This window comes from Rhipicephalus microplus, chromosome 5 (assembly GCF_043290135.1).
Source record: "Rhipicephalus microplus isolate Deutch F79 chromosome 5, USDA_Rmic, whole genome shotgun sequence".
NCBI classification, from domain to species: Eukaryota; Metazoa; Arthropoda; class Arachnida; order Ixodida; family Ixodidae; genus Rhipicephalus; species Rhipicephalus microplus.
The window spans coordinates 162,824,762-162,843,803 of NC_134704.1; the positions used below are offsets into that span (position 1 = coordinate 162,824,762).

The window sequence follows — 19,042 nt, forward strand, 5'->3', positions numbered from 1 at the left end:
ACAAAGAAAACTAGATATTGGAGCCTACGTATATATCTGCTCGTACTGATCACCCCCTTAAAGTGCGCGAGTTCTCTACCAGAATTAACCTTTTTAAATATTCATTTTTTCCGCGATCAATTAGGCAATAGAACAAACTACCTCATGAAATTGTAGCCGCGTCCAGGGAAACTTTCGCCACTGCACTGGAAAATCAACTTTTATCGTAGCCTGAGCACACATTAAGGTTGCTTACACTTTCGTCTCATCTCTCTAGCGATTTACGCTTCAGCTCTTTTTTTTCGCCTGCTTTTTATATGTGTGTATTTATATGTATGTATATATGTGTGTGTGCGTATGCATTTTATATATATGTATATATATTTTTTTCTTGCTGCTGTACCTTCACACACGTCAATGTTTATTTCGTGTCACCATTGGATGCTTTATTATGTATCTGTATTTCTGTTATGTTCAACTCAGTGTTAATGGACTGTCGCCTTTCTGCATTTTGAAATCGTTATCTCCCCCCTACACTAGTGCCCCTCGCGGGCGCTGTAGGTACTGTAAATAAATAAATAAATAAATAAATAATAAATAAACACGCGGTAGCATGTTTTGCTTGGCCTTCTGTTGATGAAGCACAGGTAAAGAGACAAGTCATTGTAGACAGACAAATCAGTAGATAGATAGATGAAAATAGTAAAAAAAGAACTTAACACGGACGTGATTCAAACACGTGAACTTCTGATCTAGAGTCAGACGTGCTACTGTGTCGCCACCGAGTCAACTTAGCGCAGCCGTTCGCACACACGCCGTAGCAGGTTTTGCTCGGCCTTCTGTCGATGAAGCACAGGTAAAGAGACAAGCCATTGTAGAACAACAAATAGGTAGACAGACAGATACATTAAAATAATAAAGGAGAATTTGACCCAAACGTGATTCGAACACTCAACCTTCTGATCTAGAGTCAGACGCGCTACCGGTTCGCCACCGAGTCCGCTTAGTGTAGCCGTTCGCCCACACCTGGTAGCATGTTTTGCTCGGCCTTCTATCGATGAAGCACAGGTAAAGAGACAAGTCATTGTAGAATGACAAATAAGTAGATAGACAGATAAAAATAACAAAAAAGAGAATTTACCCGGACGTGATTCGAACACGAGACCTTCTGATCTGGAGTCAGACGTGCTACAGTGTCGCCACCGAGTCCACTTAGTGAAGCCGTTCACACACACGTGGTAGCATGTTTTCCTCTGCCTTCTGTCGATGAAGCACAGGTAAAGAGACAAGTCATTGTAGACAGACAAATAAGTAGATAGATAGATGAAAATAAAAAAAAGAACTTACCACGGACGTGATTCAAAGACGCAACCTTCCGATCTGGAGTCAGACGCGCTACTGTTGCCCCACCAAGTTCGTTTAGGGTAGCCGTTCGCACACACGCGGTAGCATGTTTTGCTTGGCCTTCTGACGATGAAGCACAGCTAAAGAGACAAGTCAAAGTAGACAGACAAATAGGTAGATAAACAGATAGATGAAAATAATAAAAAAGAGAATTTGACCCGAACGTGATTCAAACACGAGACCTTCTGATTTGGAGTCAGACGTGCTACCGTGTCGCCACCGAGTCCCCTTAGTGTAGCCGTTCGCACACACGTGGTAGCATGTTTTGCTCGGCTTTCTGTCGATGCAGCACAGATAAAGAGACAAGTCATTGTAGACAGACAAATAAGTAGATAGACAGATGAAAATATTAAAAAAGAGAATTTGACCCGGACGTGACTCGAACACGCAACCTTCTGATCTGGAGTCGGACGCGCTACCAGTTCGCCAACACGTCCATTTAGGGTAGCCGTTCACACACACGTGGTAGCATTATTTGCTCGGCCTTCTGTCGATGAAGCACAGCTAAAGAGAAGAGTCATTGTAGGCAGACACATAAGTAGATAGACAAATAGATGAAAATAGTAAAAAAGAGAACTTGACCCGCACGTGACACGAACCCGTAACCTTCTGAACTGGAGTCAGACGTGCTACCGTGTCGCCACCGAGTCCGCCTAGTGTAGCTGTTGGCCCACACGTGGTAGCATGTTTTGCTCGGCCTTCTATCGATGAAGCACAGGTAAAGAGACAAGTCATTGTAGTCAGACAAATAGGTAGATAAACAGATAGATGAAAATAATAACAAAGAGAATTCGACCCGAACGTGATTCGAACACGAGACCTTCTGATCTGGAGTCAGACGTGCTACCGTGTCACCACCGAGTCCACTTAGTGTAGCCGTTCACACACACGCGGTAGCATGTTTTGCTCGGCCTTCTGTCGATGAAGCACAGGTAAAGAGATAAGTCATTGTAGACTGACAAATAAGTAGATAGATAGATAAAAAAAACAAAAAAGAGAATTTGACCCAGACGTGATTCAAACACGCAACCTTCTGATCTGGAGTCAGACGTGATACCGTTACGCAACCGAGTCCGCCTATAGGGTAGCACTTCGCACACACGCGGTAGCATGTTTTGCTCGGCCTTCTGTCGATGAAGCACAGGTAAAGAGACAAGTCATTGTAGACAGACAAATAAGTAGATAGACAGATAGATGAAAATAATAAAAAAGAGAACTTAACACGGACAAGATTCGGACACGCAAACTTCTGATCTGGAGTCGGACGTGCTACTGTGTCGCCACCGAGTCCACTGAGGGCAGCCGTTCGCACACAGGCGGTAGCATGTTTTGCTCGGCCTTCTGTCGATGAAGCACAGGTAAAGAGACAAGTCATTGTAGACAGACAAATAAGTAGATAGACAGATAGTTGAAAGTATCAAAAAGAGAATTTGACCCAGACGTGACTCGAACCCGTAACCTTCTGAACTGGAATCAGACGGGCTACCATTGTGCCACCGAGTCCGCGTAGGGTAGCCGTTCACACACATGCGGTAGCATGTTTTGCACGGCCTTCTGTCGACGAAGCAGAGGTAAAGGAACAAGTCATTGTAGAAGGACAAATAAGTAGATAGACAGATAGATGAAAATAAAAAAAAAGAGAATTTGACACGGACGTAATTAGAACACGCAACCTTCTGTTATGGAGTCAGACGTGCTAAAGTTGCGCCACCGAGTCCGCTTAGGGTAGCCGTTCGCACACACGCGGTAGCATGTTTTGCACGGCCTTATGTCGATGAAGCACAGGTAAAGAGACAAGTCATTGTAGACAGACAAATAAGTAGACAGAGAGATAGCTGAAAATAATAAAAAGAGAATTTGACCCAGACGTGATTAGAACACGCAACCTTCTGCTCTGGAGTCGGACGCGCTACCAGTTCACCACCGACTCCGCTTAGGGTAGCCGTTCGCACACACGTGGTAGCATGTTTCGCTCGGTCTTCTATCGAAGAAGCACAGGTAAAGAGACAAGTCATTGTTGACAGACAAAGAAATAGATAGACAGATGAAAGTAACAAATAAGAAAATTTGACCCGCACGTGGTTCAAACACGCAACCTTCTGATCTGGAGTCGCACGCGCTACCAGTTCGCCACCGAGTCCGCTTAGGGTGGCCGTTCGCACACACGTGGTAGCATGTTTTCCTCGACCTTCTATTGATGAAGCACAGGTGAAGAGACAAGTCATTGTAGACAGACAAAAAAGTAGATAGACAGATAGATGAAAATAATATAAAAAGAGAATTTGACCCGGACGTGATACGAACACGCAACCTTATGATCTGGAGTCAGACGTGCTACCATGTCACCATCGATTCCACTTAGGGTAGCCGTTCGCACACACGCGGTAGCATGTTTTGCTCGGCCTTCTGTCGATGAAGCACAGGTAAAGAGATAAGTCATTGTAGAATGACAAATAAGTAGATAGACAGATAAAAAAAACAAAAAAGAGAATTTGACCCAGACGTGATTCGAACACGCAACCTTCTGATCTGGAGTCAGACGTGATACCGTTGCGCAACTGAGTCCGCCTATAGGGTAGCACTTCGCACACATTCGGTAGCATGTTTTGCTCGGCCTTCTGTCGATGAAGCACAGGTAAAGAGACAAGTCATTGTAGACAGACAAATAAGTAGATAGACAGATAGTTGCAAGTAATAAAAAAGAGAACTTGACCCGGACGTGATTCGAACACGAGACCTTCTGATCTGGAGTCAGACGTGCTACCGTGTCGCCAACGAGTCCACTTAGTGTAGCCGTTCACACACACGTGGTAGCATGTTTTGCTCGGCCTTCTGTCGATGCAGCACAGATAAAGAGGCAAGTCGTTATAGACAGACAAATAAGTAGACAGACAGATGGAAATAATAAAAAAGAGAATTTGACCCAGACGTGACTCGAACACGCAACCTTGTGATCTGGAGTCGGACGCGCTACCAGTTCGCCATCGAGTCCGCTTAGGGTGGCCGTTCGCACACACGTGGTAGCATGTTTTTCTCGGCCTTCTATCGATGAAGCACAGGTGAAGAGACAAGTCATTGTAGACAGACAAATAAGTAGATAGACAGATAGATGAAAATAATATAAAAAGAAAATTTGACCCGGACGTGATTCGAACACGCAACCTTATGATCTGGAGTCAGACGTGGTACCGTTGCGCAACCGAGTCCGCCTATAGGGTAGCACTACGCACACACGCGGTAGCATGTTTTGCTCGGCCTTCTGCCGATGAAGCACAGGTAAAGAGACAAGTCATTGTAGACAGACAAATAAGTAGATAGACAGATAGATGAAAATAATAAAAAAGAGAACTTAACACGGACGTGATTCGAACACGCAAACTTCTGGTCTGGAGTCAGACGTGCTACTGTGTCGCCACCGAGTCCACTGAGCGCAGCCGTTCGCACACACGCGGTAGCATGTTTTGCTCGGCCTTCTGTCGATGAAGCACAGGAAAAGAGACCAGTCAATGTAGAATGACAAATGGGTAGATAGACAGATAAAAGTAACAAAAAGAGAATTTGACCCACACATGGCTCGAACACACAACCTTCTGATCTGGAGTATGACGCGCTAAAGTTGCGCCACCGACTCCGCTTAGGGCAGCCGTTCGCACACACGCGCTAGCATGTTTTGCTCGGCCTTCTGTCGATGAAGCACAAGTAAAGAGACAAGTCATTGTAGACAGACAAATAAGTAGATAGACAGATAGATGAAAATAATAAAAAAGATAACTTGACCCGGACGTGATTCGAACACGCAACCTTCTGATATGGAGTCAGACGTGCTACCGTTGCGCCACCGAATCCGTTTAGGGTCGCCGTTCGCACACACGCGGTAGCATGTTTTGCATAGCCTTCTGTCGACGAAGCACAGGTAAAGAGACAAGTCATTGTAGAAGGACAAATAAGTAGATAAACAGATAGATGAAAATCATAAAAAGAGAATTTGACCCGCATGTGATTAGAACACGCAACCTTCTGATCTGGAGTCAGACGTGATAAAGTTGCACCACCGAGTCCGCTTAAGGTAGCCGTTCGCACACACGCAATAGCATGTTTTGCTCGGCCTTCTGTCGATGAAGCACAGGTAAAGAGATAAGTCATTGTAGAATGACAAATAAGTAGATAGACAGAAAAAAATAACAAAAAAGAGAATTTGACCCAGACGTGATTCGAACACGCAACCAGGTGATCTGGAGTTAGACGTGCTACCGTATCGCCAACGAGTCCACTTAGTGTAGGCGTTCGCACACACGCGGTAGCATGTTTTGCTCGGCTTTCTGTCGATGAAGCACAGGTAAAGAGACAAGTAATTGTAGAGAGACAAATAAGTAGATACACAGATGAAAATAATAAAAAAGAGAATTTGACCCGGACGTCATTCGAACACGCAACTTTCTGATCTGGTGTCAGACGCGCTACCGGTTTGCCACGGAGTCCGCTTAGGGTTGCCGTTCGCCCACACGTGGTAGAAAGTTTTGGTCGGCCTTCTATCGATGAAGCACAGGTAAAGAGACAAGTCATTGTAGAATGACAAATAAGTAGATAGACAGATAAAAATAACAAAAAAGAGAATTTGACGCAGACGGGATTCGAACACGCATCCTTCTCATCTGGAGTCAGACGTGGTACCGTAGCGCAACCGAGTCCGCTATAGGGTAGCCCTTCGCACACACGCGGTAGCATGTTTTGCTCGGCCTTCTGTCGATGAAGCACAGGTAAAGAGACAAGTCATTGTAGACAGACAAATAAGTAGATAGATAGATGAAAATAGTAAAAAAAGAACTTAACACGGACGTGATTCAAACACGCGAACTTCTGATCTGGAGTCAGACGTGCTACTGTGTCGCCACCGAGTCAACTTAGCGCAGCCGTTCGCACACACGCCGTAGCAAGTTTTGCTCGGCCTTCTGTCGATGAAACACAGGTAAAGAGACAAGCCATTGTAGAATGACAAATAGGTAGACAGCCAGATACATTAAAATAATAAAAAAGAGAATTTGACCCAAACGTGATTCGAACACGCAACCTTCTGATCTAGAGTCAGCCGCGCTACCGGTTCGCCACCGAGTCCGCTTAGTGTAGCCGTTCGCCAACACGTGGTAGCATGTTTTGCTCGGCCTTCTATCGATGAAGCACAGGTAAAGAGACTAGTCATTGTAGAATGACAAATAAGTAGATAGACAGAAAGTTGAAAATAATAAAAGAAACAATTTCACCCAGACGTGATTCGAACACGCAACCTTCTGTCTGGAGTCTGACGCGCTATCGTTGCGCCTCAGAGTCCGCTTAGAGTAGCCGTTCGCAAACACGCGGTAGCATGTCTTGCTCGGCCTTCTGTCGATGAAGCACAGGTAAAGAGATAAGTACTGGTAGAATGACAAATAAGTAGATATCCAGTTAAAAAAAACAAAAAAGAGAATTTGACCCAGACGTGATTCGAACACGAGACCTTCTGATCTGGAGTCCGACGTGCTACGGGGTCGCCATCGAGTCCACTTAGTGTAGCCGTTCACACCCACGTGGTAGCATGTTTTGCTCGGCCTTCTGTCGATGAAGCACAGGTAAAGAGACAAGTCATTGTAGACAGACAAATAAGTAGATAGATAGATGAAAATAATAAACAAGAACTTACCACGGACGTGATTCAAACACGCAACCTTTCGATCTGGAGTCAGACGCGCTACTGTTGCGCCACCAAGTCCGTTTAGGGTAGCCGTTCGCACACACGCGGTAGCATGTTTTGCACGGCCTTCAGTCGAGGAAGCACAGGTAAAGAGACAAGTCATTGTAGACAGACAAGTAAGTAGATAGACAGATAGTTGGAAATAATAAAAGAAACAATTTCACCCAGACGTGATTCGAACACGCAGCCTTCTGATCTGGAGTCTGACGCGCTATCGTTGCGCCTCAGAGTCCGCTTAGGGTAGCCGTTCGCAAACACGTGGTAGCATGTTTTGCTTGGCCTTCTGACGATGAAGCACAGCTAAAGAGACAAGTCAAAGTAGACAGACAAATAGGTAGATAAACAGATAGATGAAAATAATAAAAAAGAGAATTTGACCCGAACATGATTCGAACACGAGACCTTCTGATTTGGAGTCAGACGTGCTACCGTGTCGCCACCGAGTCCACTTAGTGTAGCCGTTCACACACACGTGGTAGCATGTTTTGCTCGGCTTTCTGTCGATGCAGCACAGATAAAGAGACAAGTCATTGTAGACAGACAAATAAGTAGATAGACAGATGAAAATATTGAAAAAAAGAATTTGACCCGGACGTGACTCGAACACGCCACCTTCTGATCTGGAGTCGGACGCGCTACCAGTTCGCCAACGCGTCCGTTTAGGGTAGCCGTTCGCACACACGTGGTAGCATGATTTGCTCGGCCTTCTGTCGATGAAGCACAGCTAAAGAGAAGAGTCATAGTAGGCAGACAAATAAGTAGATTGACAGATGAAAATGATAAAAAAGAGAATTTGACCCGGACGTGATTCGAACACGCAACCTTCTGATCTGGCGTCAGACGCGCTACCGGTTCGCCACCGAGTCCGCTTAGTGTAGCCGTTCGCCCATACGTGGTAGCAAGTTTTGCTCGGCCTCCTATCGATGAAGCACAGGTAAAGAGACAAGTCATTGTAGACAGACAAATAGGTAGTTAAACAGAGAGATGAAAATAATAACAAAAAGAATTTGACCCGGACGTGATTCGAACACGCAACCTTCTGATCAGGAGTGAGACGCGCTACCGGTTCGCCACCGAGTCCGCTTAGTGAAGCCGTTCGCCCACACGTGGTAGCTTGTTTTGCTCGACCTTCTATTGATGAAGCATAGGTGAAGAGACAAGTCATTGTAGACAGACAAGTAAGTAGATAGACAGATAGTCGAAAATAATAAAAGAAAGAATTTCACCCAGACGTGATTCGAACACGCAACCTTCTGATCTGGAGTCTGACGCGCTATCGTTGCGCCTCAGAGTCCGCTTAGGGTAGCCGTTCGCAAACACGTGGTAGCATGTTTTGCTTGGCCTTCTGACGATGAAGCACAGCTAAAGAGACAAGTCAAAGTAGACAGACAAATAGGTAGATAAACAGATAGATAAAAATAACAAAAAAGAGAATTTGACGCAGACGGGATTCGAACACGCATCCTTCTCATCTGGAGTCAGACGTGGTACCGTTGCGCAACCGAGTCCGCCTATAGGGTAGCCCTTCGCACACAAAGTTCGACAAGAGAGGCGGAAATTAATTCAATTTGGGAAGAATAAGGGAGGGGACTTCAGACTATCGTATAACAAACTAAAGATTGGCAAGGAAACTTTTGTCTATAATGCTGAAACAGACAGCGTGACTAAAACCAAGACATAGCAACTAAAAAAGGCCCTCGTAACTTCTAGACAACCATCCAGCCCGGATGACATTGTGTGTATTGTGGTAAATTGTCGTAGCGTAAAAAATACAATTATAGAACTCGCCGCCCTCATTGAAATGACAAAGCCACATGTAGTACTTGGTTCTGAATCTTGGTTAGACGACACAATAAATGACAATGAAATCTTTCCAACCTGCTACACAGTCTACAGGAAGGACAGAAACGCGCATGGGGGAGGTGTTTTCATTTTGATTCACAATACTATATCTAGCTTCCTCGTTGACGTTGAAGCTGGCTCAACCGAAATTGTTTGCTGCAAAGTACTCTTGAACAACGGCTCGTCTGTGGCATTCGTTTCCTTTTACAGGTCACCCAGTACGAGAGACCCTCAGCCCCTTTTCAATTTAAGCAATGTGCTGCTGACACTACAAACTACTTACATTGTTTTGGCAGGTGACTTTAATTTACCAGATGTGATATGGCAGCAGCTTACACCAGTGTTAGTCAATTCATCCCTCCTGTACACGACCTTCCGCGAAATGATAAATGCCCATTCGTTACTACAGTTTGTGCAAAAACCAACGCGAATTGTGGCTAGTAGTGCAAATGTACTTGATTTATTTTTTTGCAATGTGCTTGATCTCGTGTCTTCGATTACCTTGATTTCTGGTATTAGTGATCATGATGTTGTCGTCGCTAAGATGTCCTGTGCCACCAAGAATTGTCGGTCTGCGCCGCCTCGCAAGGTCTTTTTTTATGAAAGAGGCGATTACGCAACAATATCATGTGAACTAGACAATTTTTTCCCAGAGTTTAGGGCTCAATGTTCGTGCCTAGACATAAATGCATTGTGGGATCTTTTTAAGACTAAAATACTGTCCTTGACACAAACCTTCATTCCTTCGCATGTCATTACTTCCCAGCGTCGAAACGATAAGCCATGGATTACTAAAGAGATTCGTACGATGTTAAACAGGAAAAATAGAGCCTTTCGTAAGCACTGCCACTCGCCGAATCCTACATTGTTTGCAAAGATGAAGGTAATGAGCAAAACGATAGCGAGATTGATGCGCAATGCACATAAAAAGTTTCTTTTCACTCTAGGACACAAAGTGAAAACTAATCCAAAAGAAATGTGGAAATATGTCAAGAGCAAAAAGAACTCTGGTGACGCTATCCCTGACGTCATAGATGGAAAAGCCTACGGCGCAGATATTTTGGCAAAAGCAGAAGCCTTCAATGCTTATTTTCACTCCGTGTTTTCATGCTCAAAAGCCGCACTTTTGAAATCACTTGACGTCAGAGAGCTTACTCAGATGAGGGAAATTGAGCTGTCTGAAGATGGTATCGCATTATTACTACGGAAGATAAACATCCACTCGGCTACCAGTCCTGACTTTATTTCAAATTTTGTCCTAAAAAACTGTGCATTGTCTGTCACCCCTTTCTTAATACTGTTATTTAAGAAATCTCTTCAAGCTGGTGCTCTACCTTCGGACTGGAAAACTGCAAATGTTATTCCAATTCACAAAAGTGTTTCAAAAACAAGAACGTGCAACTACAGGCCCATTTCCCTCACAAGCGTTGCTTGTAAAACATTAGAACATGTTGTTTATACAAATTTAATGGCACACCTTCAAGAAAATAGCTTCATTATTCCAACGCAACATGGCTTCAGGGCTGGCTTTTCTTGCGACACTCAGCTTGTAGAATTTTGCCATGACATTGCAGCATTTATAAACTCAGGTTTGCAAGTTGACTGCATCTTTTTAGACTTTAGGAAAGCTTTAGATACCGTATCTCACACCCTGTTACTTCTAAAGTTGTCCTACCTCAACTTGCCGAACACCCTCCTGAAGTGGTTGGAAGCGTACCTGTTAGATAGAAACCAACGCGTGATACTTCATGGTGTCCGCTCTTCTGATGTCTCTGTATTATCTGGAGTGCCACAGGGGTCCGTCTTAGGGCCCCTGCTTTTTTTTATATTTATCAATGACCTTACTGAACACTTGTCATGCCGTGTGAGGTTATATGCAGATGATTGCTGTATTTACCGTGAAGTTTCAAGTGAATCAGATAGTCAACTGCTACAGAATGATCTGAACAAAATCATGTCTTGGTGTTCGACTTGGAACATGACACTCAACCTGTCCAAATGCAACCTCTTAAGGTTCACAAACAAAAGACACCCTCTGATGGCAAGCTATGTCATGAATACAACACAGCTGTCCATTGTAACAGAATATAAGTACTTAGGAGTCATTTTTTCCAACAATTTGACTTGGAATGCCCACATAAATTACATCGTAGCAAAGGCCAGCAACACATAAACTTCTTAAGACGTAACTTTAAACAAGCACCGGCCAGCCTGAAAGAAATCCTGTATATGTCGAATGTACGCCCACTTTTGGAATACGCGTGCAGCACGTGGGACCCTTTTACTAAGGTGCACATCGACGGTCTAGAACGCGTGCAGCTGAGAGCGGCCCGTTTCGTCACGGGTGATTACAACTTTTCTAAAAGATCTTTCGAAATCAGGAGTACTTCAGGATGGCCTCTTCTTGAAGACAGGCGCAAATTCCTACGTTTATCTCTGTTTCACAAAATATTCCATGGTTTAGCGGGTATTCACAAAGAAAACTAGATATTGGAGCCTACGTATATATCTGCTCGTACTGATCACCCCCTTAAAGTGCGCGAGTTCTCTACCAGAATTAACCTTTTTAAATATTCATTTTTTTCCGCGATCAATTAGGCAATAGAAAAAACTACCTCATGAAATTGTAGCCGCGTCCAGGGAAACTTTCGCCACTGCACTGGAAAATCAACTTTTATCGTAGCCTGAGCACACATTAAGGTTGCTTACACTTTCGTCTCATCTCTCTAGCGATTTACGCTTCAGCTCTTTTTTTTCGCCTGCTTTTTATATGTGTGTATTTATATGTATGTATATATGTGTGTGTGCGTATGCATTTTATATATATGTATATATATTTTTTTCTTGCTGCTGTACCTTCACACACGTCAATGTTTATTTCGTGTCACCATTGGATGCTTTATTATGTATCTGTATTTCTGTTATGTTCAACTCAGTGTTAATGGACTGTCGCCTTTCTGCATTTTGAAATCGTTATCTCCCCCCTACACTAGTGCCCCTCACGGGCGCTGTAGGTACTGTAAATAAATAAATAAATAAATAATAAATAAACACGCGGTAGCATGTTTTGCTTGGCCTTCTGTTGATGAAGCACAGGTAAAGAGACAAGTCATTGTAGACAGACAAATAAGTAGATAGATAGATGAAAATAGTAAAAAAAGAACTTAACACGGACGTGATTCAAACACGTGAACTTCTGATCTAGAGTCAGACGTGCTACTGTGTCGCCACCGAGTCAACTTAGCGCAGCCGTTCGCACACACGCCGTAGCAGGTTTTGCTCGGCCTTCTGTCGATGAAGCACAGGTAAAGAGACAAGCCATTGTAGAACAACAAATAGGTAGACAGACAGATACATTAAAATAATAAAGGAGAATTTGACCCAAACGTGATTCGAACACTCAACCTTCTGATCTAGAGTCAGACGCGCTACCGGTTCGCCACCGAGTCCGCTTAGTGTAGCCGTTCGCCCACACCTGGTAGCATGTTTTGCTCGGCCTTCTATCGATGAAGCACAGGTAAAGAGACAAGTCATTGTAGAATGACAAATAAGTAGATAGACAGATAAAAATAACAAAAAAGAGAATTTACCCGGACGTGATTCGAACACGAGACCTTCTGATCTGGAGTCAGACGTGCTACAGTGTCGCCACCGAGTCCACTTAGTGAAGCCGTTCACACACACGTGGTAGCATGTTTTCCTCTGCCTTCTGTCGATGAAGCACAGGTAAAGAGACAAGTCATTGTAGACAGACAAATAAGTAGATAGATAGATGAAAATAAAAAAAAGAACTTACCACGGACGTGATTCAAAGAACCAACCTTCCGATCTGGAGTCAGACGCGCTACTGTTGCCCCACCAAGTTCGTTTAGGGTAGCCGTTCGCACACACGCGGTAGCATGTTTTGCTTGGCCTTCTGACGATGAAGCACAGCTAAAGAGACAAGTCAAAGTAGACAGACAAATAGGTAGATAAACAGATAGATGAAAATAATAAAAAAGAGAATTTGACCCGAACGTGATTCAAACACGAGACCTTCTGATTTGGAGTCAGACGTGCTACCGTGTCGCCACCGAGTCCCCTTAGTGTAGCCGTTCGCACACACGTGGTAGCATGTTTTGCTCGGCTTTCTGTCGATGCAGCACAGATAAAGAGACAAGTCATTGTAGACAGACAAATAAGTAGATAGACAGATGAAAATATTAAAAAAGAGAATTTGACCCGGACGTGACTCGAACACGCAACCTTCTGATCTGGAGTCGGACGCGCTACCAGTTCGCCAACGCGTCCATTTAGGGTAGCCGTTCACACACACGTGGTAGCATTATTTGCTCGGCCTTCTGTCGATGAAGCACAGCTAAAGAGAAGAGTCATTGTAGGCAGACACATAAGTAGATAGACAAATAGATGAAAATAGTAAAAAAGAGAACTTGACCCGCACGTGACACGAACCCGTAACCTTCTGAACTGGAGTCAGACGTGCTACCGTGTCGCCACCGAGTCCGCCTAGTGTAGCCGTTGGCCCACACGTGGTAGCATGTTTTGCTCGGCCTTCTATCGATGAAGCACAGGTAAAGAGACAAGTCATTGTAGTCAGACAAATAGGTAGATAAACAGATAGATGAAAATAATAACAAAGAGAATTCGACCCGAACGTGATTCGAACACGAGACCTTCTGATCTGGAGTCAGACGTGCTACCGTGTCACCACCGAGTCCACTTAGTGTAGCCGTTCACACACACGCGGTAGCATGTTTTGCTCGGCCTTCTGTCGATGAAGCACAGGTAAAGAGATAAGTCATTGTAGACTGACAAATAAGTAGATAGATAGATAAAAAAAACAAAAAAGAGAATTTGACCCAGACGTGATTCAAACACGCAACCTTCTGATCTGGAGTCAGACGTGATACCGTTACGCAACCGAGTCCGCCTATAGGGTAGCACTTCGCACACACGCGGTAGCATGTTTTGCTCGGCCTTCTGTCGATGAAGCACAGGTAAAGAGACAAGTCATTGTAGACAGACAAATAAGTAGATAGACAGATAGATGAAAATAATAAAAAAGAGAACTTAACACGGACAAGATTCGGACACGCAAACTTCTGATCTGGAGTCGGACGTGCTACTGTGTCGCCACCGAGTCCACTGAGGGCAGCCGTTCGCACACAGGCGGTAGCATGTTTTGCTCGGCCTTCTGTCGATGAAGCACAGGTAAAGAGACAAGTCATTGTAGACAGACAAATAAGTAGATAGACAGATAGTTGAAAGTATCAAAAAGAGAATTTGACCCAGACGTTACTCGAACCCGTAACCTTCTGAACTGGAATCAGACGGGCTACCATTGTGCCACCGAGTCCGCGTAGGGTAGCCGTTCACACACATGCGGTAGCATGTTTTGCACGGCCTTCTGTCGACGAAGCAGAAGTAAAGGAACAAGTCATTGTAGAAGGACAAATAAGTAGATAGACAGATAGATGAAAATAAAAAAAGAGAATTTGACACGGACGTAATTAGAACACGCAACCTTCTGTTATGGAGTCAGACGTGCTAAAGTTGCGCCACCGAGTCCGCTTAGGGTAGCCGTTCGCACACACGCGGTAGCATGTTTTGCACGGCCTTATGTCGATGAAGCACAGGTAAAGAGACAAGTCATTGTAGACAGACAAATAAGTAGACAGAGAGATAGCTGAAAATAATAAAAAGAGAATTTGACCCAGACGTGATTAGAACACGCAACCTTCTGCTCTGGAGTCGGACGCGCTACCAGTTCACCACCGACTCCGCTTAGGGTAGCCGTTCGCACACACGTGGTAGCATGTTTCGCTCGGTCTTCTATCGAAGAAGCACAGGTAAAGAGACAAGTCATTGTTGACAGACAAAGAAATAGATAGACAGATGAAAGTAACAAATAAGAAAATTTGACCCGCACGTGGTTCAAACACGCAACCTTCTGATCTGGAGTCGCACGCGCTACCAGTTCGCCACCGAGTCCGCTTAGGGTGGCCGTTCGCACACACGTGGTAGCATGTTTTCCTCGACCTTCTATTGATGAAGCACAGGTGAAGAGACAAGTCATTGTAGACAGACAAAAAAGTAGATAGACAGATAGATGAAAATAATATAAAAAGAGAATTTGACCCGGACGTGATACGAACACGCAACCTTATGATCTGGAGTCAGACGTGCTACCATATCACCATCGATTACACTTAGGGTAGCCGTTCGCACACACGCGGTAGCATGTTTTGCTCGGCCTTCTGTCGATGAAGCACAGGTAAAGAGATAAGTCATTGTAGAATGACAAATAAGTAGATAGACAGATAAAAAAAACAAAAAAGAGAATTTGACCCAGACGTGATTCGAACACGCAACCTTCTGATCTGGAGTCAGACGTGATACCGTTGCGCAACTGAGTCCGCCTATAGGGTAGCACTTCGCACACATTCGGTAGCATGTTTTGCTCGGCCTTCTGTCGATGAAGCACAGGTAAAGAGACAAGTCATTGTAGACAGACAAATAAGTAGATAGACAGATAGTTGCAAGTAATAAAAAAGAGAACTTGACCCGGACGTGATTCGAACACGAGACCTTCTGATCTGGAGTCAGACGTGCTACCGTGTCGCCAACGAGTCCACTTAGTGTAGCCGTTCACACACACGTGGTAGCATGTTTTGCTCGGCCTTCTGTCGATGCAGTACAGATAAAGAGGCAAGTCGTTATAGACAGACAAATAAGTAGACAGACAGATGGAAATAATAAAAAAGAGAATTTGACCCAGACGTGACTCGAACACGCAACCTTGTGATCTGGAGTCGGACGCGCTACCAGTTCGCCATCGAGTCCGCTTAGGGTGGCCGTTCGCACACACGTGGTAGCATGTTTTTCTCGGCCTTCTATCGATGAAGCACAGGTGAAGAGACAAGTCATTGTAGACAGACAAATAAGTAGATAGACAGATAGATGAAAATAATATAAAAAGAAAATTTGACCCGGACGTGATTCGAACACGCAACCTTATGATCTGGAGTCAGACGTGGTACCGTTGCGCAACCGAGTCCACTGAGCGCAGCCGTTCGCACACACGCGGTAGCATGTTTTGCTCGGCCTTCTGTCGATGAAGCACAGGAAAAGAGACCAGTCAATGTAGAATGACAAATGGGTAGATAGACAGATAAAAGTAACAAAAAGAGAATTTGACCCACACATGGCTCGAACACACAACCTTCTGATCTGGAGTATGACGCGCTAAAGTTGCGCCACCGACTCCGCTTAGGGCAGCCGTTCGCACACACGCGCTAGCATGTTTTGCTCGGCCTTCTGTCGATGAAGCACAAGTAAAGAGACAAGTCATTGTAGACAGACAAATAAGTAGATAGACAGATAGATGAAAATAATAAAAAAGATAACTTGACCCGGACGTGATTCGAACACGCAACCTTCTGATATGGAGTCAGACGTGCTACCTTGCGCCACCGAATCCGTTTAGGGTCGCCGTTCGCACACACGCGGTAGCATGTTTTGCATAGCCTTCTGTCGACGAAGCACAGGTAAAGAGACAAGTCATTGTAGAAGGACAAATAAGTAGATAAACAGATAGATGAAAATCATAAAAAGAGAATTTGACCCGCATGTGATTAGAACACGCAACCTTCTGATCTGGAGTCAGACGTGATAAAGTTGCACCACCGAGTCCGCTTAAGGTAGCCGTTCGCACACACGCGGTAGCATGTTTTGCTCGGCCTTCTGTCGATGAAGCACAGGTAAAGAGATAAGTCATTGTAGAATGACAAATAAGTAGATAGACAGAAAAAAATAACAAAAAAGAGAATTTGACCCAGACGTGATTCGAACACGCAACCAGGTGATCTGGAGTCAGACGTGCTACCGTATCGCCACCGAGTCCACTTAATGTAGGCGTTCGCACACACGCGGTAGCATGTTTTGCTCGGCCTTCTGTCGATGAAGCACAGGTAAATAGACAAGTCATTGTAGACAGACAAATAGGTAGATAGACAGATAAAAATAATAAAAAAGAGAATTTGACCCGGACGTCATTCGAACACGCGAACTTTTGATCTGGAGTCAGACGTGCTACTGTTTCGCCACCGAGTCCCTTTAGGGTCGCCGTTCGCACATACGCGGTAGAATTTTTTGCACGGCCTTCTGTCGACGAAGAAAAGGTAAAAGGACAAGTCATTGTAGAAGGACAAATAAGTAGATAAGCAGATAGACGAAAATCATAGAAAGAGAATTTGACCCGGATGTGATAAGAACACGCAACCTTCTGATCTGGAGTCAGACGTGCAAAAGTTGCACCACCGAGTCCGCTTAAGGTAGCCGTTCGCACACACGCGGTAGCATGTTTTGCTCGGCCTTCTGTCGATGAAACACAGGTAAAGAGACAAGTCAAAGTAGACAGACAAATAGGTAGATAAACAGATAAATGAAAATAGTAAAAAAAGAACTTAACACGGACGTGATTTAAACACGCGAACTTCTGATCTAGAGTCAGACGCGCTACCGGTTCGCCACCGAGTCCGTTTAGTGTAGCCGTTCGCCCACACCTGGTAGCATGTTTTGCTCGGTCTTCTATCGATGAAGCACAGGTAAAGAGACAAGTCATTGTAGAATGACAAATAAGTAGATAGACAGATAAAAAAACAAAAAAAAGAATTTGACCCAGACGTGATTCGAACACGCAACCTTCTGATCTGGAGTCAGACGTGATACCGTTGCGCAACCGAGTCCGCCTATAGGGTAGCACTTCGCACACACGCGGTACCATGTTTTGCTCGGCCTTCTGTCGATGAAGCACAGGTAAAGAGACAAGTCATTGTAGACAGACAAATAAGTAGATAGACAGATAGATGAAAATAATAAAAAAGAGAACTTAACACGGACAAGATTTGAACACGCAAACTTCTGATCTGGAGTCGGACGTGCTACTGTGTCGCCACCGAGTCCACTGAGCGCAGCCGTTCGCACACACGCGGTAGCATGTTTTGCTCGGCCTTCTGTCGATGAAGCACAGGTAAAAAGACAAGTCATTGTAGACAGACAAATGAGTAGATAGACAGATAGTTGAAAGTAATAAAAAGAGAATTTGACCCAGACGTGACTCGAACCCGTAACCTTCTGAACTGGAGTCAGACGTGCAACCGTGTCGCCACCGAGTCCACTTAGTGTAGCCGTTCGCACTCACGCGGTAGCATGTTTTGTTCGTCCTTCTGTCAATGCAGCACAGGTAAAGAGACAAGTCATTGTAGACAGACAAATAAGTAGATTGACAGATGAAAATGATAAAAAAGAGAATTGGACCCGGACGTGATTCGAACACGCAACCTTATGATCTGGCGTCAGACGCGCTACCGGTTCGCCACCGAGTCCGCTTAGTGTAGCCGTTCGCCCACACGTGGTAGCATGTTTTGCTCGGCCTTCTATCGATGAAGCACAGGTAAAGAGACAAGTCATTGTAGACAGAAAAATAGGTAGATAAACAGATAGATGAAAATAATAACAAAGAGAATTCGACCCCAACATGATTCGAACGCGCAACCTTCTGATCTGGAGTCAGACGGGCTACCATTGTGCCACCGAGTCCGCTTAGGGTAGCCGTTCGCACACACGTGGTAGCATGTTTTGCACGGCCTTCTGTCGACGAAGCAGAGGTAAAGAGACAAGTCATTGTAGAAGGACAAATAAGTTGATAGACAGATAGATGAAAATAAAAAAAAAGAGAATTTGACACGGACGTGATTAGAACACGCAACCTTCTGTTATGGAGTCAGACGTGCTAAAGTTGCGCCACCGAGTCCGCTTAGGGTAGCCGTTCGCACACAAGCGGTAGCATGATTTGCACGGCCTTATGTCGATGAAGCACAGGTAAAGAGACAAGTCATTGTAGACAGACAAATAAGTAGACAGACAGATAGCTGAAAATAATTAAAAAAGAATTTGACCCAGACGTGATTAGAACACGCAACCTTCTGATCTGGAGTCGGACGCGCTACCAGTTCACCACCGAGTCCGCTTAGGGTAGCCGTTCGCACACACGTGGTAGCATGTTTCGCTCGGTCTTCTATCGAAGAAGCA

At 44.6% G+C, this 19,042-nt stretch overlaps 2 non-coding genes across 2 annotated transcripts; both read right to left on the bottom strand.

Moving 5' to 3' along the window:
• Positions 1-2,814: 2,814 nt before the first annotated feature.
• TRNAW-CCA (transfer RNA tryptophan (anticodon CCA)) lies at positions 2,815-2,886 on the bottom strand. Its single transcript has one exon. It is a non-coding gene; the product is annotated as a tRNA-Trp (tRNA).
• A 2,270-nt stretch (positions 2,887-5,156) lies between these two features.
• Positions 5,157-5,228, bottom strand: TRNAW-CCA (transfer RNA tryptophan (anticodon CCA)). The gene has a single exon. It is a non-coding gene; the product is annotated as a tRNA-Trp (tRNA).
• Between the last annotated feature and the right edge of the window lie 13,814 nt (positions 5,229-19,042).